The sequence below is a fragment of the Triticum dicoccoides genome, chromosome 3B, assembly GCF_002162155.2.
Source record: "Triticum dicoccoides isolate Atlit2015 ecotype Zavitan chromosome 3B, WEW_v2.0, whole genome shotgun sequence".
Lineage (NCBI taxonomy): Eukaryota > Viridiplantae > Streptophyta > Magnoliopsida > Poales > Poaceae > Triticum > Triticum dicoccoides.
Window position 1 is genome coordinate 374,313,256 of NC_041385.1, and position 22,015 is coordinate 374,335,270.

Sequence of the window (22,015 nt, forward strand, 5' to 3'; positions counted from 1 at the left end):
CCCGCCCCTCCTCCGCCCGGATCCGGCCGCGGGAGCTCCGGCCGCCCCAGATCCTCCCTTCTCCGACCTCCTTCGTCCTCCCCAGCGATCGCCGGAACCCTAGGGTCGTTGGAGACGGCGTTGACCCATGCCGGGATGGTCCCGTCCCATTTCCGCCCAACCAAACGCGTCCCCGAGCCACCCGTACCCCTCCATCCAGTTTTCTGCGAGGTGAAATTTTCCCCAAGTCCCAGATCTACTACATTTTGTGTCCCTGTTCATCATGCCATAACTTCTTGTGTGCTGCTCCGTTTCATGCATATGATATATCAAAATGTTCATTGTGAGATGCTCTTAATTTCATTCCACTGTGCCATGCTTATTTGGGTCCAACTTGATGCCATAATTATCATTGCAAGAGTGCTATATGATGTTATCTGCTGTCTGTTAACAGAACTTGTTGTTTTGTCTTTTTCATTGCATTTCGTGTGTACATCTTATGAGCTTGATGTCTACATGAGTTTTGAGCAAATCATGCCATCTTTACAGTGGTGCAATCCATGTATTTTTGTGTGTCTTGTAGTGAGTGCATCGAGCTCGTGAAGTAGGGTACTTGTTGTTGCTGTTTTGCTAGGCTGAATCTGCTTTATCATGGTGCTATGTAAACCTGCTGCTACAAGTCATTCTATGCATAATCTGGAGATGTTCACTCAGGATGTTTTGTTATACATGTCATTCTATATCCATCCATGCCCCTGGTTGCATTTATAGCCTGCTGTAGCTTGTTGTAATCTTGCTCTCAAATTGCTAAATAATGTTGTTGTCAGCCTGTTAACATTAAGTTCAGTTTTGCCATGCGCTTTCATAGTGATCCATGCACCCTATGAACTTTATCTTGCCATGCTTAGCTTCATAAATATGTCATATTACTTTTCTTTACCTTGTCATGCCATGTATTGCTCTGTGGTGAGTGGTACGAGCTCACCAACATGCCTACTTATCGTTGTTCCTGCCATGTCTGAATCTGTCATATCACTTGCCATGTTTACATGGATGCTACCATCTTTTCGGTTGATCTTTGGAATAAGCTCAGTAAGGGAGTTTTGTTCTTTGTCTTTAGTATTAGCATACCATGCCTTTGTTTGCCATGTTAAGTTCTTGTAACATGTGGTTTGATAGCTCTAAACATTGCAACCTGATGTTATTTCTGCTAAGTCTGTAAACTGTTATTATTTGCAATCTTGCCATGTCCTTTTGAGCATGTTATAATGTTTTCTGGAGATAGATCAGTGTTCATGTTTTGTAATGCTTTACTTGTACTTGAAGCCCATGCCTTTTTTTCACGTTGAGATGTTGTAGCATATTGTTTTGATGCTTGCTAGATGCCTAGTTATTATTTTGGACAGCTTGTCCTTTAAACTTGTTTCATGTGTATGTGTTGAATCGTTGCTCCGTTTTGAGTGTGCTATATATGAAATTTGCTTAGGGTTGCATGTAGTTTAATATTATCATGTTGCATCCTTGTTTTGAGTGTTTGCTTGATGTTTGTATGCATTTTGCATCAATGCCATGTTTAACTTGTTTTGCTCATATCTTCACGACCGTTCCGTTGCTTCTCTTCTCGCTCTTATTTGCGTATTTTAGCCACCATATCATGCTTAGTCGCTGCTGCAACCTCACCACTTTACCCCTTCCTTACCCATTAAGCTTTGCTAGTCTTGATACCCATGGTAATGGGATTGCTAAGTCCTCGTGGCTCACAGATTACTACAACAACAGTTGCAGGTACAGGTTATGCGATGATCATGACGCGAGAGCGATGTTTGCTTGTTTTGGAGTCCTTCTTCTGCTTCTTCTTCGATAAGGGGATAGGTTCCATGTCGGCAGCCTGGGCTAGCAGGGTGGATGTCGTTTGAGTTTCTGTTTGTGTTTCAATCGTAGTCGGATGGTGCTCTTATGTAAGATGATGTTGTATTCGTGTGGCATTGTATGCCTTTTGTATGTATCCCCATCTATTATGTAATGTTGATGTAATGATATCCACCTTGCAAAAGCGTATCAATATGCGGTTCTATCCTTGGTGGGACCTTCGAGTCTCTTTAGGATAGTATCGCATATTGAGCGTGACATTCTTCAACAGTTGATTGGTACCTTGTACCTTCAGACATCCACACTATCTTCTATCTGGATAGAAATGAGCAGTGGAGTAGAATTGCATGATCAGCTCATCATTCCATTTGGTGAGCTTCTGTCCAACAAACTTGTCAACTCCACAAGCCTTGAAGCTATCATATACACCTGGGAAGTGATCTTCATTCTCTCTAATGTATGTCCAATCAACCCATCTCATGTCACAAACAATTGGCTTCTTGTCAAGCAGGATGGTCTCATAGAAGTCTTGTTGTTCTTTGGGATGGAACCTGTAGTCCACTGCAGTTTTCCTTCTCACAGCATAAGGGTCATTCTTCCTCCAAAGTCTCAGACATGCATCCTTCCTGATGCTCATGTCCTCTGCTATTGGATGAATGTGATTGTGGTCTGGGATCTTTGGTTTGAGCTTTCTCAGCACTTGGGCTTCAGCATCTTCTTCTTCAACTTCAGGCACTGGGGCCTTGTTCTTCTCTTCAGCTGGGATGTTTCTGGTGCTTCTCTTGGGTGCAGACTTGGTGGTTTGAGCAACAGCTTTGGGAGCAGGTTTGGGCTTAGGTGCAACCCCTGACTTGACTGCATCTCCCATAAGCTTTTGGGACTTGGGTGCTGGTGCAGCATCCTCTTCCTCTTCCTCTTCAGAATCTCTCACCGTAGTTAACTTTCCAAGAACTTTTGTAGTTGTGGTTCTTGCCTCTTCTTCTTTTTCTGGCCATCTCCAACTGCTTCACCTTCATCCGATTCTAGAGTGAATTTCATGGTTTCTCCTGTGGCAACTTTCCTTGGTTTGGATGTTGGCACTCTCCTTGCTGGTGCCTTCTTGTTCATGCCGGGCTTTGTTGAAGCAGCAGTACCATACTCCTTCTTCATCACCTTCTTCTTTGAGGTGGCCTCATCCTCAACAGCAACATAATCCTCATCCTCAGAGTCTTAGGTTCTCTTCTTCCTTGATCTAGTGGCTGCCTTGGGCAAGTTACTTGGTGTGCTCCTGCTGCCCTCATCATAGCTGCTTGAGGTACTAGTGCCCTCACTCATTTGCAATTGCTCTTCATACTTATTCTGGCTATCACTTTGGTCAGACATCTTGGCAGGAAAACTGACAGCAATCCCTGTGAATAGATATAGATGAGGTAGAGTAGATGAGCATCACAAAGTGCAGAGATTTTGCAAAATAAATGAGTCAAAAACTTAGTTTTAGTTCTCTACTGAAATGATCTCGGAGCTACCGAATTGATAAACTCGGTGATACCGAAGCAATATTTGGAACCTGAACTAGTGAACTCGGTCAGACCGAGTCACAGTTCGGTGGCACCGAGATTGCTAGGTTTCACAGAGAATTGAGCTCGGTCACACTGATTTGCAGTTTTCGGTCAGACTGAAAAGCACATGTGCAATGGCCTAAGCCAAATTTGTGAGACCGATTTCTATGATTCGGTCGGTCCGACATGAGTTCAGCAGAGAGATAACCCTAAAATTTTCAAATCAAACTAGGCCTAAGGAAGTTTTCTCTGGATAGATTGATTTCATTTGTGGCAAGAATCATGGCATTGTCCTCGTGCTTAGAATCGGAGATAAATGGAGTGCACAAGGGGTCGAACACATACCCTAGTTCGGCAGGTGTTCTCTACGGCGGCGACGGCGGAGCAGATTCCGGTGATGGCGGCAGAAACTAGCGGCAGAAGGTTGTTGGCGGCGAGGAGGCGATCCGGAGACCCAAAGAGGCAAAGCAGGATACACGCGGGCTGAGGGGTTTTGAAGAATTTTCCAAAATCTCACTCGTGCGTATATATATCCCGACCCTGTTGGTGTGACCAAGTGGAACAACTCGGTGGCACCGAGATGCAGAATCACAAGCGGTTACTGCAACTTGGTGTGACCAAAATGTTCAACTCGGTTGCACCGAGATGAAAACCTAGATCAACTTAGTGAACTTGGTGTGACCGAAATGGATGACTCGGTCAAACCGAAATGCACAAAGAGGTTTTGGAAGTTTAAGTCTATGACGAATCGGGGACTCCGAGTGCTCCTCACACAGAGTGGTTCGAATCTGACTTGATCAAACTTTGTGATGTAGCATGAATAGAGTTTGAGACGAGAAAAGCATAGATAGCTAGAGAAGGTTCTTAGGCATTCCTGTCCATCCACTTGGTAAAAGAGAAAGAGCCAAACAATCAAAACAACAAGTGGATGTCCTCTAATGACTAAAATATGCAACCAACATGCTCACACAATAAAATGGCAAATGAAATATGTGGCAAAGCATGCACAAACACTCTAGCATCTATCAAGCAATTTGCGATGACTAAGTCATCTATATATGAGTATATTGACTTAGGAGTCAAATGAGAACATTTGATCATAGGTCATACTCATTGTTTAAGCACAAGTGCGGTTACCACTTTTACATAAAGCATTATTGTGTTCACACCGTTAGAGTTGCTTTAGCTCAAGTCTTAGAGTAAAGCTCCCCCTAGATGGGATATCTCCCCTTAAGAGGGATGAACTAACCTTGGGTTTTGTCGATGATGACTTGATGTAGGTGTTGAAGATGTGGACGCTGAATGTTGATGTAGATCATTAGGAGCAATCCGTTGGAGTGAGTTGCACTTTCAATACCTATACGGGTTAGTCCCACAAGAAACAAACAAGGATATACATAGACATAGAATGAAGCACACACAAGATGATGTCCATTAAAGCATTAGGTTACCTTGTCTCTTGTCTTACCAATAATAGGGTTTGTGACTCCTTGTACTAGTGCAAGATGTGGAAGTTGTTTGCACTTCTTCTTGCCAAAGTAATATGAGTGAAGTGTGTTGGTGGAGTCACCCTCAAGAACTCTGTAGTTCTTCTTCTTCGGGATCCACATCATCTTGATGGGAATCCTTGGGGTTGTAGTCGTACTTGATGAAGTAGAACTTGATGTAGTCTTGGGAACCCACTTGACCAAGGCCTTGGGAGCTTCTTCAAATGCATCAATCTCCTCTTGAAGCTTATCCTTGCCTTTTTTTCTTGTGGTCTTGTGGTGGAAGATCATCTTTTGCTTGTGTCCCTTGGAAAGAAGTAGGATCATACTTCTCTTGTTGAGGAACAAACTTTGTCTTGGGGTATTGATCTTCTTCCCACTCAACTCCATTGGCATTGAACTTTCGTTCAAAACCAACACCTTGATTCTTCCGGCGCCTTCCTTGCTTGCGTAAAATTTCCTCAAATTGCTTACTTTCGGCAAGGCTCTTGTAAACACCTTTCTCTATAATTCCCTTCAATAAGCTATTTCCTTGCTCAAGTGTAACCTGGCTAAGAGAACCATTAGTGGAATCAAGAGAACTACTAAAAGCAACAACATTGGATTTAGCATGATTATTGTTACTACTAGAGGAAGAATCTTTCTTACTTCTGTTGCTAGATTTTACTCATCGCATGTAAGTAGACAAGAGTAAACGCTTGGCAATGTAAGAAGAACTTTTCTTGCAAAGATCATCAGTAATTCCCTTTAAAAACTCATGCTCTTGCTCAAGGCTGAGCTTTTCAAAGTGTAACTTCTCATGAGTCCTTAAAAGTTCTCGATGATCTTCCAAGGTAGTTTCATGAGCTAACTTAAGAGTGTTTAGTTCTTTAGTTAGACGCTCAATCTTCTCCTTATCATTGTCATTCGTTTTATCTTGATTAGCATGATTAGTTAACATTTCATCATAGTATTCATCACTAGAGTTGTCAACAAGTAAATCATCATCACCTAGCAAATCATCTTTGTCTCTATTGAAATCAACATACTCAGGGTGTGTTACCTTTGGGCCTTTAGCCATGAAGCATCTTCCAATTCCTTCATATGGTGAGTCAAATATGTCATAGGAGTTGGTTGAAACAAGTGCTAGACTGGCAACACCTTCATCTTGAGTATATTCGGGGTCGGAGTGATAACTTCTTTCAGAGTGATATGGTCGGAGTCGGGGCCGAATACCCATTCACCAACGTGAACTTGATGTCTTCATTTTGTGTAGCTCTTTGATGATTTGTCCTTCCTTTCCGAAACCTTGCTTCTCCGGGAGGTTCTTCGTTCATAACGATCATCTCTACTCCTTCTCTCTCTTGGTGGTGATTCTTCTCTTCTACTTCTTCTTTTAGGCGAATCTTCTCTTCTTTTGTAGGGATCCATACACTCATTGGAGTTGTGTCCGGGTCCTCCACAATTGTAGCAATTACGTTCATGACTCGAAGATCTTTTGTCATTGTAGGACCTTGACTTGGAACTTCTTTCCTTGCTTCTACTCTTATAGAATGTGTTGAAGTTCTTCACCATTAGGCTCAATTCTTCATTGAAGGTTTGTTTCTCACTTGATGATGTAGGAGCATCACATGAGGCTTTGTAAGAACCACTTGACTTGTTGTGAAGTTCCTCTTTATCCTTGAGTGACATCTCATGAGAAACAATTCTTCCAATGACTTTTGTTGGCTTGAGATCTTTGTAATTTGGCATCATTTGGATCAATGTGCACACGGTATCATATTTTCCATCCAAAGCTCTTAGGATCTTCTTGATGATGAATCTATTGGTCATCTCTTCACTTCCTAAGCCGGCAATCTCATTTGCGTTGAGAGCAAGCCTAGAGTACATTTCAGCGACACCTTCACCATCCTTCATTTTGAACTTGTCAAGTTGACTTTGAAGCACATCCAATTTGGATTCCTTGACGGAGTCGGTACCTTCGTGCATATCAATCAAAGTATCCCAAATTTCCCTTGCGTTCTCAAGGTGGCTGATTTTGTTGAATTCTTCAGGGCACAATCCGTTGAAGAGAATATCACAAGCTTGAGCGTTGTATCGTAGCATCTTCAACTCTTTCGCGGTAGCTTCACGATTGGTTCTCTCCCATCAAAGAATTCACCTTCCAAGCCAATACAGATAATAGCCCAAACAGCGGGGTTATGTCTAAGAATATGCATTTTCATCTTATGCTTCCAACTAGCAAAATTAGTACAATGAAAGTAAGGACCTCTACGGTCGTAATTTTCCTTGCTAGACGCCATACTCTCCTAGGTTGTGAAACCAAGGCTATGATCACCAAAAGCTATGGAAATCAAGAAAAATGGAGACCATAGCTCTGATACCACTTGTAGGATCGAAAGTATGTCTAGAGGGGGGGGGTTCGACTACTTGACCAAATAAAAATCAAGCCTTTTCCCAATTTTAGTTCTTGGCAGATTTTAGCAACTTAGCACAAGTCAAGCAATCAACCAACACATGCAATTCTAAGAGTATAGGAGAGGAATGTAAATCATTGCATATGAAGGTAAAGGGAGGAGTTTGGAGGGAGCAAACGCAATGTTGACATGGAGATTTTTGGTGTGGTTCCGATAGGTGGTGCTATCGTACATCCACGTTGATGGAGACATCAACCCACGAAGGGTAACGGCTGCACGAGTCCATGGAGGGCTCCACCCATGAAGGGTCCATGAAGAAGCAACCTTGTCTATCCCACCATGGCCATCGCCCACGAAGGACTTGCCTTAGTAGGGTAGATCTTCGCGAAGTAGGCGATCTCCTTGCCCATACAAACTCCTTGGTTCAACTCCACAATCTTGACGGAGGCTCCCAAGTGACACCTAACCAATCTGGGAGACACCACTCTCCAAAAGGTAATAGATGGTGTGTTATTGATGAACTCCTTGCTCTTGTGCTTCAAATGATAGTCTCCCCAACACTCAACTCTCTCTCATAGGATTGGATTTTGTGGAAAGATGATTTGAGTGTAAACCAACTTGGGGAAGGCTAGAGATCAAGATTCATATGGTTGGAATGGAATATCTTGGCCTCAACACATGAGTAGGTGGTTGTCTCTCAGAAAATGAATGCTGGAAGTGTAGGATTGTTCTGATGGCTTTCCTCACGAATGAGGAGAGGGTAGAGGGGTATATATAGCCTCCACAAAAAATCTAACCGTTACACACAATTTACCAAACTCGGTGGGACAGAATCAAAAAACTCGGTCAGACCGATTCAGTTCATAATGTGACCGTTAGGCATTTCAGTGGGACCGACATGTCAACTCGGTGGAACCGATTTCATTAGGGTTAGGGAATAACGTAATCTCGGTGAGACTGATTACACAAACTCGGTTGGACCGACTTTGGTAATAAGCTAACCAGAGAGTTGGTCAGGAAAACTCGGTGGGACCGATTCGCTCATCCTGGTGGGACCGAAACATTATGAAAGAGAAACAGGGAGTTTGCATTGCAAACTTGGTGGGACCGATCACTCATCTCGGTTAGACCGAAACGTTACAAAGGGAAACAGAGAGTTTGCAATCCCATCTTGGTGGGACCGAGATCCCTATCCGTGAGACCGAAGTAACTAGGGTGTCTGGCAGTGGCTATGTCAAATGAACTCAGTGGCGCCGGATAGATCAAATCGATGGGGCCGAGTTTGACTTTTGGTTTGGGACATATGTGGATATGAGAAAGTGGTTGAGGGTTTTTAGAGCATATCACTAAGAATTTTGAGCAAGCAAGCCATTAAGCAACTCCTCATCCCCTTATAATAGTATTGGCTTTTCCTATGGACTCAATGTGATCTTGGATTGCTAAAAGTAAAATGTAGAGTCTTGAGCTTTTGGAGCTTGAGCCTATCCTTTGTCCTTAGCATTTTGAGGGGTCCACATTCCTAATCCATGCCATGCCAATCATTGAACTTTCCTAAAGTATTCATCTTGAAATAACATTAGTTCAATGAGCTATATGTTGTTAATCATTACCAAAACCACCCAGGGATAGTTGCACTTTCAAACCGTTATGGTTAGCTGTTGCATGTAGATGTAGTTCAAATTTGAATTACGGTCATTAGATGGCTAGAAAATCACTTAAATGTCTTCAAAAGGTCAAATGACCCCTGAAATTTTCCAAGTTTTCACGTGACAGTTGTATTAGTGCATGTTACACATTGAAAAAAATTGAAGGCCGTACGAGGAAGCTATCTCCCGATCGTCATCAAACATGCATTGTTTCCTCTCGGAACCACGAGCCTTCTAGTGAGTTGCTCTGGTTTGTGAGGGTTGTGTGTCCAAACTTTCGTTAAACATGCCAATTTTTTGCCACATCATCTTGGTGGGATGACATTACATCAACCAATGTTTCATGTGCTTCTGATCTTTTAAAAAAAATTTGGAATTCAAATGCCATGGCACTCCATGCTTACTTGTGTCATAGCCATTAGACCAATATGTTTGAAAATGCCTTCCTATTTACTGCACATGGAATTATATCGCACACAAGTACACAAAATATGACTTTTCAAACCGTTATGGTTAGCTGTTGCATGTACATTTAGTTCAAATTTCAATTATGGGCACTAAATGGCTAGAAAATCACTTAAATGTCTTAAAAGGTCAAATGACCCCTGAAATTTTCCAAAATTTGACATGGCAGTTGTATTAGTACTACAAATATTCTCGTACATTTAAAACACCATTCGTTGCCACTTTACTCCAAATTTGTCTTTCACAGCTAATAAAAAATATCTACAACATCACACACAGTTGTTTTGTAGGAATCGTTTGCGATGCAAATTTCTGGGTCTATTTAAATCTTCTACCTTAAGCATCGCTGGCTCATCTGCTCCAGTGCCGGCAACACTCGAATCCACAAATCCTGATCCCCATTCCCGCACCCCCTTCTTGCAAAGATGACGTCGTGGAAACGCTTCGTGAAGGCCCGTACGATGGCCGCGTCCCCCCGACCGCGGCTGCTTACGCCGAGAGTGCCACTGCATCCGCATTGAGCACGTTCGATTCCGCCGAGAAGGCGTTTGAGGCGGCCGACAGGGCAGCTGCAGTAGCCGAGACGGCTATAGCTGCTGCTGCGATGGCGGCTGCAAACACCGAGAGTGCTCAAGCCGTCGTCCGTGTCGCGGATGTCTCCCTGGCCCGGGTCGAGGGCATCCACGCCAAGATATTCCAGGCCACCTCGGAATCAAGCATGCAACCTAGGTCCGAAAAGGCGGCGGTGGCCATGGAGCACCTGCTTCCTCATAAGGTCGCCGATCAGGAGCTGGAGATGCAAGAGGCGGCGGAGATCAAGGAGAGCCGGGAGGAGGTGAGAGAGGCAAAGGTGTCTTGTCTTTCGATGAGATGGTGGCTATCGTTTTGGGTGGAGTAGACTTCGACGATCCGACTACGAACACGCGAGGACGTCGTGCCTTAGCAATCGCTAAACCAACTCCGAGAGGTTATTGACCACGCCAGAGCACGATCAACCTGACCACAAGGGTCTATTTCCAGCAAGCAAACAAAGAACAAGAAAGAAACTGAGATTGCAATCTGGATATTGCGAATATAAGAGGAAAGCTTTATTGGTGAATGTGGGGTTTTGTGACGTCTTTGTCTGGTCATTGAACACAAACGAAGTACGCGAAGTTGCAGCCACGGCAAACTTTAATCGAAACAAAACCCAAAGTCTAAACGATGCTCTAAGGGCTGTATATATGGAGGAAGAGAGGGGGAATTTCATGGCCCTTGGGGGAGGGGTCCGAAACCAACCCTATCTCTTATTTCCCCACACATACGGACTCTAAAAACAGCCTATACTTATGTATTTCAAAATTACATGGGTCTGGCCCAATAATAAGGTGACGCAGCACCTATAATAGCCTCTGGATGAAATTTGTGAAGTAGCAGCTTGTATATTTCGTCCATGACTTCATGCACTCATTACGGTGGCTTCAAAGTCCTGAATCATCACTTGAAACTCAGTTCTTATTTTCCTTGTGCATGCCATCATCTCCATGCTTGTTCTTGCTCCAATGTTCATCCTCGTCCAAGCTAGGCTCTTCATTTGTAAGCAAAACAAATGTATCCAATTTAGGAAGCATCATATTCTCATGAACATTAGAATCATTACCAAGAAACAAAAGTACCCGGTAATTTAATTGGCGTGCATGAGCTCTAGTAATTGGTCCAGCATGTATAGTAGCAGGGGTTGTGGGTGTAACAATGGTATTGATGTCCTCATCAGGAGGAGTTGCATGTGGCCCAAGTCAAGGTAGAGAAGAGGTTGTCCATCGAGGAATCGGTGGTGGAGTACCAACGCGAGCTCTGGCGCAGCCACTACTATGAGTACTACAACCTGGAGGGCGGCGCCAAGGATGAGGACGAGGACGTGGTCGACTTCAGCAGGGGGGACATGGAGTCCACCAATGGCGACATGTCGCCAGGACAAGTCATCGATGTCTCATCTCACACCGGTGATGCATAGGCCGGCGCGGCGGCGGATTTGTTAAGATTATGTGTGCTTAGGCTTTGTTTTTAATGCTGGTCTTTTATTAGAGCAATGTTTAGGTCACTGGCTCTGTGTAATTACTAAAATTGCTCGATTCAGTAAGTGTGGTCTTTGTGCTGTACGCCCTTTTGTGTGCCCAAATTAGCAAGCGATGTTAAATTATGCAATGATGTACCCGGGGAAATTTCCACCGAAATTTGAATTATCAAACTCATCCCATGTGCGAAAACTAGAAGAATCGTTTGCGACGCACACTATCGTTCGAAGTGAATGGTGTCCGGCGGCACCGCGTGCAAAGTTTCCCTCCACATTTCGAAATTTTTGGCCTACCACCGAAATATCTACTCCCCCCTTCCCCCACGCCCTTTTATCCCCGACCACTAGTCACATTTCCCCTGTTCCCCCCTTCCTTCCTTCCTTCATAAGCTATAGCCACTTCCTCGCTCTCGCCGTCTCGCATCCTACCGTCGGGGTCGCCATGGTCTTCTTCAAAGACCAGCGGTTCCTCCTCCTCCGATGACTCCTTCACCACCCAGGTATGCCTCTCTTCTCTCTCTCGGGCTATGACGGAATGAAGGACTTTTACCTGGCGGTCAATTTGAGTCATTTCTTCCTCTTGTAGTTCCCTAGGACCATCAGTTGCAACTAATGGAGCGGGGTGGACGACGATCTGTCTGCTCGTTGTCACCATCAGTCTCCATGCATGAAGCTAGTTGCTTTTGATCTGTGGATAGTGGGAGGAAGTTTCTGGCATGTGTAGAGAAGGTTAGACCCTCTTTCATTGTTACAAATCATTTGTTAGATGTGATTTAGACACTGTCGCGGTCCCAACCCATTCATACCACACCTTCAACCAAACGCATCCTAAGACAGTGTCACAGTTTGTACCTAATATCTAAAAATGTTGCCATCTCATCAGCGGTGTCATTAGAAAATTATTTGGCACCGCTTCAGCAGTTTGTGCAGCCAACTTGTCCACACATCCGAGCAGCCAAGTAGTAAAATACTAAATCTTTATGGCACAAAGGAACTGGGCGTTAGAGCAACTAGGTGCTCCGGGGTTCGGGTCCCTGATTTTTTCCGCTCCATTGGCTCGCCAGTGCAGGGCACCGGTGCGAGATGTAGCAATAGTTCTCTTTACACTTGTTTTGGCATACATAGTGGACGACCTTAGTGCTATTAGTTCTATGTTACTAAAGTTGTGCATGTACACACCTGTTAGTATCAATTTGCTATCATCAACACACTGTCGCTATGTTGTTGCAGTTATATTTACATTACTCTTAAAATGTTCAATTTGTTATTTATAGTACATGAGTAAGAACTTGTAGCGTTGTTGTAGTTAATTATATCTTCTGATGTTTCAGAATTTGGTTCTTGTCTCAGTAGCAATTAATTCATTTGCACATTGATCTTTTTGAGAAGATATGTCATAATTAACATGTTTCTTTAGTTTTTCAAAATAAGTATTGGTGATTGTCTATGTCGCAATAAACCCATTTTCCCTACAATTGCTACTGATATAGTTTTAAATATTATAGGATGAACAGAAGTGTTCTTACTTGGAGTGGGTTGATGAAGAGTGGCCACAGTCTTTGAAGATGTGCCTAGCAAAGCTCTAGAGCATGTATCAGGAAGAGAACAGAGGTAGGCTTAGAGAAAGTAATGTCAACGCTGAAGAATATTTGAAGATGCGGGATAAAAATAGGAAGGTGGAGACTAAGCTCAGGTTTTTAAAATCAGACTTTGCTAAGAGGGTGTCGGCGAAGGAGGAGGCACTTTCCCAGTTGGCCAGTGCAAAAAAGGTTCTAACTGAACTGAAAGCAGAGGTGGATAAGACGAGCCTGGATGATCTTGATTAGGGGAATGAATATATTGTTCTAATATTGTTCTTATGAAGTTGAACTAGCTATATGTTGCACTGTGCTGTTTTCACGCAGCTATCGTACTGTGATGTTAAAATATATCTATGTGCCTGATATGAAATTGGCAAACAGTTGTTCGATACGAAATGTGAATTTGCGCAACACTGGAACTATTAATTGTAAACTAATAAACCTGCTAAATGGGTCATGGAACTTTGCAAACGGTTCTAGAAGTAAAAGCGCTTGTGATGGATAGCCCAATGCACTACAAAAAAAAGACACATCTGTGACATTTTGGGCCGAACGAAAAAAAAATTTGTCATACATATGACACTTCTATGACAATAATTGTGACAAAACCCGGTATCATCATAGATGTGGTGGGCTCCTACTTCTATGACAAAAAATCATGACAGAAAATGGGCTTTTCGTCCTGGGCGGGCCAGAGACGCAGCTGCATGACATTCTTTGGGCTGTCCATGACGGAAAAAACCATGGTAGAAGCGAGGGGGAGGAAAATTTCAGGGAGTTGCCGGTTACGGTGGGAGGTCGGGGGCCGAGCGATGCGCGTTTCTCTCGTACAGGTACGCGCGTGTGTGCGAGGCGTTGGCTCTAACTGAACCAGTCGTGGAATTAACACGCCAGATGTCCTCATGAAAGGACTTAGTCGTGGAGCCATCGCAACGGGTTAGCTTGAAGGGGTTAAACCGGACGAGGGACACGGGAGTTTATACTAGTTCGGCCCCTTCGATGAAGGTAAAAGCCTACGTCTAGTTGTGATGGAATTGACCGGGTTTCGATGATCAGGGAGCAAATACGCTTGCCTGAGTCTCGAGTTGTTGTTTGTTGTCCCTGAACCACTGCCGGGTCGTCCCTTTATATACACAGGTTGACGCCCGGACGGTCTACGGAGCCCCGAAGCCGACTCATACAAAGTGTCCGTCTCGATCTCTCCTTTCCTAACTTATATTACAAGTTACATAGTCATGGCGGTTTACCATTATGGGCCCTAATCCGCCTTTGGGCTTCGGGCCTCTAAGCTTCATTCAGTAAAGCGCCATCTTCTGGATGTCTATGGGCTTCAGCATAGTCGAGGGTGAATCAGACCCTCCTGGCCGGTTTACACTCAGTAGCTATATCCCCAACATTAGGCCCCAGATTGATTTGAACCTGTTCATGTCAATCTTCAATACTTCAAAGATATCTTGTAAACGTCTTCTTGTATTTCCATAAACCGCCATATTGTCTTCTCCTGTAAATTTAGTTAAACCGCTGTGACGTCATCTTCTAGACACAGCAACGGTCCATCATGACATCATCTCTGTATAAAAAGAAAAAAGATTCCCCTCATTAATGGTCGTCCCGAAAATCAAGGCGACAGGCGCGCCCACTCTGCCGCTTCAGGCTCCTCGATTCTCGCACCTGCCATTTATCCTTTCCTCTATAAATAAAGCCCGAGGGCCTTTTCCTCCTTTTTCCCTTCTGTGCTTTCTTCTTCCTCGCGACGCCCAAGCTCCGAAGCTCCGCCGCCGTCCGCGACCCTTGAGAGCTTCGTCAACACAGGCCGCTGCATCAACCTGAAACGAACCAGAGCTCGCCGCTTCCTTCCGCAATAGATCTGCACCGGTGAGTTTCCTCCTTCCTGCATCGTTAGATCTATGCTAGGGTTCATGCGTTCATCTGTACAGTTCTTTGTTCTTCGTCCTCAACTCTTAGCTTTTCCTTCTGCCATGGTTACTTTGATCCAATAATTGTGTAGATCTTGTGTGGTAGCTATTCTGCATCCATTTTTAATATTAGCCGATCTTCCCTTTCTTCTGTAGAGTACACGACCTTCCCTGTTCTGCTTCAATGCCATTTATAAGTCGCAGTAATTTTTCTTTACTGAGGCGTGGTAGATCCAAATACATTTGGTCATTGTGTGAAACCTGTTTCTGTCAATACTTAGCATATTTTTTGAATCCTGGCCCTTCTGCCTATAGGCGGATTAACCTGTGACAACCAATCCGCCATATATCATTAGCCCTCTCTTAAACCGCCAACTGAATTTGCACGGCAATTCTCTGGTTTAACACTTGAATAGTACACTTAAACCGTTAATTTGTAAACCGGCTTTATTTTTCCTTTCAGTTCCCCTTCCAAGATGACTAAACAATTCTCAGCTTGCAATTGGGTTCCATCCCGGATCACGGAAACACAAATCAATGGATACCTCACCACTGGTGCTTTAGCTTCAAAAAGGGTCCTTCATTGGCGAGTTCCGGACTCTGAATGTCCACTTGAACCTCAAGATGGAGAAGTGATTGTATTTATGCAACACTTAGACCGGGGATTCAGCCCGCCCGGATCAAAAAAATTCCGGGATGTCCTCGCAAGCTTCCAACTCCATCCACAAGATATTGGACGGAACTCCGTGTCCAATATATGCAATTTTCAAGTACTCTGCGAAGTCTACCTTCAAGAAGAACCATCCGTGGAGTTGTTCTAGGATTTTTTTCATTTGAACCGCCGAACGGAATTTTCGGATGGTCCCAACACAGAGCTTGGTGGCGTTTCAATTCAGAAAAGGAAAGAAGTTGACTTCCCTCATGCAAAACATCATAGCCATCCTAAAGATTGGAACCAAATTTGGTTTTATTGCCGGAACACTGCCCCTGATGGAGAAAATCCTTTGCCGGGTTATCGCCCTCACCGGCTTAGCAACGGTCACCCATTACCTTCACGCTTATCCGCCACAGAACAGAAAAACTTTGCACCTCAACTCGCCAAGCTCCGGGCTCTCATGGCCAACGATTTGACTGGCATTGATCTTGTCCGCTGCTGGGTTTCTTGGGGCATTTTGCCTTTAAGCCGCCGCCCCGGATTGATGCATGAATATACTGGCAACGTCAAAGACCCTCAAGGATATCATGACGTAGTAATGACCGGTCTTGAAGTTACTGAATCTGTGAAGAAAATGCTTGATGAGCCGACCTCTGCATGCAGCCAAACCGGGTTGCCACCTTTTTGCGTCTCCAATAAACCGCCAGCGGTAAAGTTCATCTTTAATACTTATTGATTCGCCTCCGCATTAATTATGTGCTAACCTTTCCTTGCCTTAATTTCATAGGCTAACAGCTCCTTCTGGAAACGGACTAAACCGGCCAGGGCTCCTCGTGCAAAAAGCAAGGTCACCAAGAAAATTGCCAAGACGAAAACCACTGAGTCTTCTGATCCGCCAGAAGATGAGGAATCAGACGCAGAGGTAGAACTTGACTCACTTGGTTCCTTTCTCGTACATCCTATTGACAATGATTATTCCCAGGATGATGCTAAGGCCAGCCACGCAGACCATGTTGAGGTAATTATTCTTTCTTCCGATTCAGATCTTGTACCGGTTCAAAGAGTTCGCTATACAGTCCAGAAAGTAAAACAATCTCACCCCCTTGCTCATTTGGATCCAAAATTTTCTTTGAAGACACAGCAAGCTGCAGAGCATCGCACAACCCGGCATAGTGGTCAGCAAATCACTTCGTCCGGTTTAGCAGATACACCAACCCGAAAACATCGTCCAGAGGTGACTTGTTCTCCTAAAAAACTTTATCCTTTGAAGGGTTTCTTCTGATGCCCACTCAATCCGTCTGACCCGAATTATCAGGCATCTTCCAACTCGTCTGGCGGTTCATCAACCACTCAGCTGCCTCCCCTCAAGACCGTCGCTGGGTAAGTACATTGTTTGTTTCTTCATGTATCGGTTTATCATATTCTAACTTTTGATGTTGTAGTGCCAAGGCCCGATTAAGTAAGAAAGCCAAGACCAGCGACCCTACTGACGATGTTGATCTGGAGAAGAACCCAAAGAATGATGGCGAAAATCCTGAGATTGCCATAGACAGCTCTGCTCCGCAAAACCCATGCGCTGATGCTAACCCGCCATAAGTTGAACTGGATGTACATGTTGATACATCACATCCTCATGCCCCTCCAAGTCCAACTATTGAGCAGCGGGATTCAACTGCTGATCCGCCAAGCCCAGTTAACAGACCGCCGAGCCCTGCTGCCAAAGCGCCAAGCCCTGTTAAGAATGTCAATCCATCAAGCCCGGCCAAAGATGATGATGTTGTTACTGGCACTGCATATACCTCCCCAGGTAATCCGGTTTCTCTATCAAAGCACATTGCCAAAGATGAATTTGGTGCTATGAGCAAGGGAAAAGGGAAGACTGATTTGTCAGCCTATGTTGATCTTCCTGCTCAAGACCTTCACTCCGGTTTCTTGAACCGGCTTTACACCAGCCGGGACTATGAAGCCGGTTTGGTAAATCTGATGAAGGAGCGCTATGAGGTAATTCTGAAAACCCCATCTTTATTCTGTCCACTCCTTGTATTGTAGCCCCCAAGGGCCGGTTTGTCTTAGAAAGCCAAACCGGGACTTTTATATTCCGTACTATACTTCGTTGATTTTCCTTGTGTATGTTTTGAGCAAATATACATTAGCCCCCAAGTGCCATGATTAAAACTTGTATTAATCCATGGGACTTCAACAATTAGTAAGAAAAAATGATCCACATTAGCCCCCAAGTGCCAAGTGTATAAATAGTGATATGCTTGGGACTTTGAAAGAAGATATTGACACACTCTTCTGACTGTTGTAGACTGAGATAAATCGACAAGTCTCTCAAATTGCGGATCTTCAAGAGAATCTGAAATCCCAACAAGCAGAAACCACCAAGGCAAAAGATGAGTTAAAAACCGCCTTAACCACCATGGAGCAGCTCAAAGAGTAGTTCAAGTCTGAAAGGGCCAACTGGGACACTGAAAAGGCTGGATTGCTGAAGCGGGCGGAAGATGCTGAATCAGCTCTTAAACCGGTGGCGGAAGAACTTAGTGGATTGAAGCGCCAAGTTAATGCCATGACTTCTGCAATATTTGGTAAGTATCTTTTGCCAAGGCTTTGTAACTGTCTAGCTTTTGAAATATCATCGGTTTAACATGAAATTCTTAAACCGCTGTAGGTAGCCGCATTGCTCATCTGGGCTCTGATATGCAGAAGAAACTAAAGGCCGCCTTTACACTGATTGAACAGTTGTATATCGGTGCCCAACGGGTTATTTGCTCATCTTCCTACGACAATGCGGCCCCAACACTGATCAAGGACACGCTGGCCAGGTTATCTATGACACCAGCATAGATAGAAGAGTTGAAGCGATCCGCTGCTAGGGCTGGCACTTTGTTAGCACTTACTCGAGCCAAGGCATGGATAGCTGATCTTGATCTGGTTGATATAGCCAAGGGCTCCCTAGTGAACAAGAAAACGGGGAAGTGTTTGATAACGAAGCCCTCAGACGTGTGACGAGGGAGATGCGTCCTCTGGCGAGTCAGTTGGCAGAAGAAGCTAACTTGATGGTTCATCGATCCTTCTATGATGCAAACAACAAACGGGTTGAGGCTGTCATTCCAGAAGTGCAAAATCTTATTCTGCCAATCCGTAAGCACACTTACGCCCCTGACGTTGATCCGACTGAGCTTATAAGTGAAGAGGCTATCTTTCAGTCCTTAACCCGGATTGACTGGACCACCACTGACTTCCAGCCATTGGATGGGGAGGAAGAGGCTGAACCGACGCCAGATGACCCATCTACTTCACATCAACAGGGCGATGAAGCTTGATTCGGTCAATCCGGTTGATATGTCAGAAACTGTCCGGTTTAAAACAATTCCATATTTTGGGCTGCTAAGTGCCTTGTAATAGGGTAGCAAAAATACTTTGATCTGCTGCCATCGTGTAGTAGGAGATACTTTATGTGATCCGCCATGATAATTTCAATGTTGGTTCATGTATCATAATATGCAAACCCTTTGTCTGCATAAAAAGAAAGTGTCCTGGCGGTTTACCGCCGGACGGGACATAATGCCCAAGATAAGGCCTGATTGATAATCAAACCGTAAAAAATATGAAATGACTCATACATGTGATGTAATATCACTTTAGTTGGTTGACCAACTTTGATTGTAATAAGGGTGAAAACCCAAATCTGAAATTCTTGTATAACTCCATCATGTACTGGTGGCGTATAATAAGTCATACCGGGTGATGATAAACACCAGATGATCAAAATTGGCAACAAGTAGTCAAAGCCAGGCCAGGTTAATGAACTCCGGTTTGATAATAAGGTCTGTCAACGTGTAGTTGAAAACCAAGCCGGTTTAAGGAACACCGGGCTAATAAGATGACTGATAAGTCATACCAGGTCAAAGAAACCGGTTTAACAGAAAATTTATCAAAAGAGAAGTGCCAAACGCAAATAAAACCGTGTAGTCGAGGCTTTTCAAGGGCTGCCAGGCCCAAATTCGAGGCTTTTCATGGGCTGCCAGGCCGCTGAGTTGAACCATTTAGCAAAGCCTTTTAAGATGGACCTCCAACTAACCAATCACCGTTTTAACTTTGACAAGTTCAGGGTCTCAATGAGAGTAACTGTCAAACATTTGGAGGGTCATGCCAGGATTACATGGATAGGAGTGTCTTACTTGATGAAGGCAGGTTAACCCGGGGTTTTAGGTAAATATACCAGGCTTCCAAGCTGTGGGTCGATACCCAGCTACAAGGGTCCTTTCAAACTCCTTGGTATTTGACACAAGGAGCCCCCAAGTAACATGATGAGCTGTGCTCATTGGGTGCCTATGTTTGAGCTGTGCATAGCATCCAGACTCTCTTTAGCCCCTTGGGTGTGAAGCTCCCAGGCTATGTTGTGGCATGATAGCCAATTTAACAGGCAGTACTCCGCTTTGTCAGCTGAAGACCCCATGTAACTCAAAGGATATATGAAAAAAAGCAGAGGCCCTGCTTATAGCAAGGATGCTAGTTTATTTATTGATCATAATATATACATTGTCAAAATATGTACATAAGAAAAGCCGATGGCTCAAGTATAGTAAGGCCGTAAGAGAGCTATGTTCCACGGCCGCCGGTTCTCCTCCTTAGAGTTGCGTGAGTTGTCTCGAACGTCAATGAGGTAGTATGATCCGTTGTGCAGATTTTTGCTAACCACAAAGGGCCCTTCCCAAGGTGGGGGTAACTTGTGCATGTCGGTCTGATCCTGGATGAGCCGGAGCACCAAGTCGCCTTCTTCAAAGGTTCTTGTCCTAACCCGGCGGCTGTGATACCGCTGCAGGTCTTGTTGATAAACTGCCGATCGAGCCAGAGCCATGTCCCGTTTCTCATCTAACAGGTCTAGTGCCTCTTGGCATGCTTGCTCGTTGTCCGCTTCAACATAATTAGCAACCCGGGGCGAGTCATGGTGATATCACTTGGTAAGACTGCCTCTGCTCCGTATACCATGAAGAAAGGTGTATAACCTGTTGATCGATTGGGGGTGGTGTTGATGCTCCATAACACAAAAGGCAATTCTTCCACCCAACAACCCAGTGTCCGCTTTCAGGGAATCATGAGCCGGGGTTTAAGACCCTTCAAAATTTCTTGATTGGCTCGCTCCGCTTGACCGTTAGAATTGAGGGTGCGCCACAGATTCTAAGTCAAGCCGGATGTGCCCTCTCTGACAGAAATCCTACATCTCACCTTTGGAAAGGTTTGTACCATTGTCCATGATAATACTGTGTGGAAAGCCAAAGTGGAAGATGATCTTTTTGAGAAATTGAACCGCCATAGCTGCACCACACTTGTTGACAGGCTCCGCTTCCACCCACTTGGTGAATTTATCAACTTCCACCAACAGGTGAGTCTTCTTATACTTGGAATGCTTAAAGGGTCCCACCATATCAAGCCCCCAAGTAGCAAAAGGCCAAGTGATAGGAATCATCCATAGTTCTTGAGCCGGAACATGAGCTCTGCGTGAAATTTTTGACAAGCATCACATCCCTTTACCAGACCCTCCGCATCAGCATGAGCTGTCAACCAGTAAAACCCATGACGAAAAGCTTTTGCAACCAGGGACTTTGAACCAGCATGATGACCACAATCTCCTTGATGAATTTCCCGTAGGATCTCTTGGCCTTCTTCCGGAGAAACACAACGTTGAAATACGCCTGAAACGCTATAGCGATGTAGCTCACCATTGTGAACAACCATGGACTTGGATCGCCGGACTATCTGTCGAGCCAGGACTTCATCATCTGGTAACTCACCCCGGTTCATATACGCCAGATATGGAACCGTCAAATCCGGGACAACGTGTAAAGTGGCCACCAATTGAGCATCCGGATCAGGAACAGCCAAATCCTCTTCTGTAGGTAACTTAACAGACGGGTTATGCAAGATATCTAAAAAGGTATTGGGAGGTACCGGTTTACGCTGAGAGCCAAGCCGTCTTAAAGCGTCTGCTGCTTCGTTTTTGCACCGATCGATATGCTCCACCTGATACCCTTTGAAGTGACCCGCCACAATATCCACCTCACGTCTATAAGCCGCCATGAGTGGATCCTTAGAATCCCAAGTACCAGAAACTTGCTGAGCCACCAGATCAGAATCTCCAAAACAATGAACTCGACTTAAGTTCATTTCTTTAGCCACACGGACACCATGGAGTAAAGCTTCATACTCGGCTGCATTGTTAGTACAGGGAAACATCAAGCGGAGAACATAGCAAATTTTATCACCTCGAGGGGAAGTAAGGACAACTCCAGCCCCCGAGCCCTCCAACTTCCTGGACCCATCAAAATGAATAGTCCAGTATGTATTATCCAGTTTGTCCTCTGGTGCTTGCAACTCGGTCCAATCATTGATAAAGTCCACAAGGGCCTGAGATTTGTTGGTTGTTC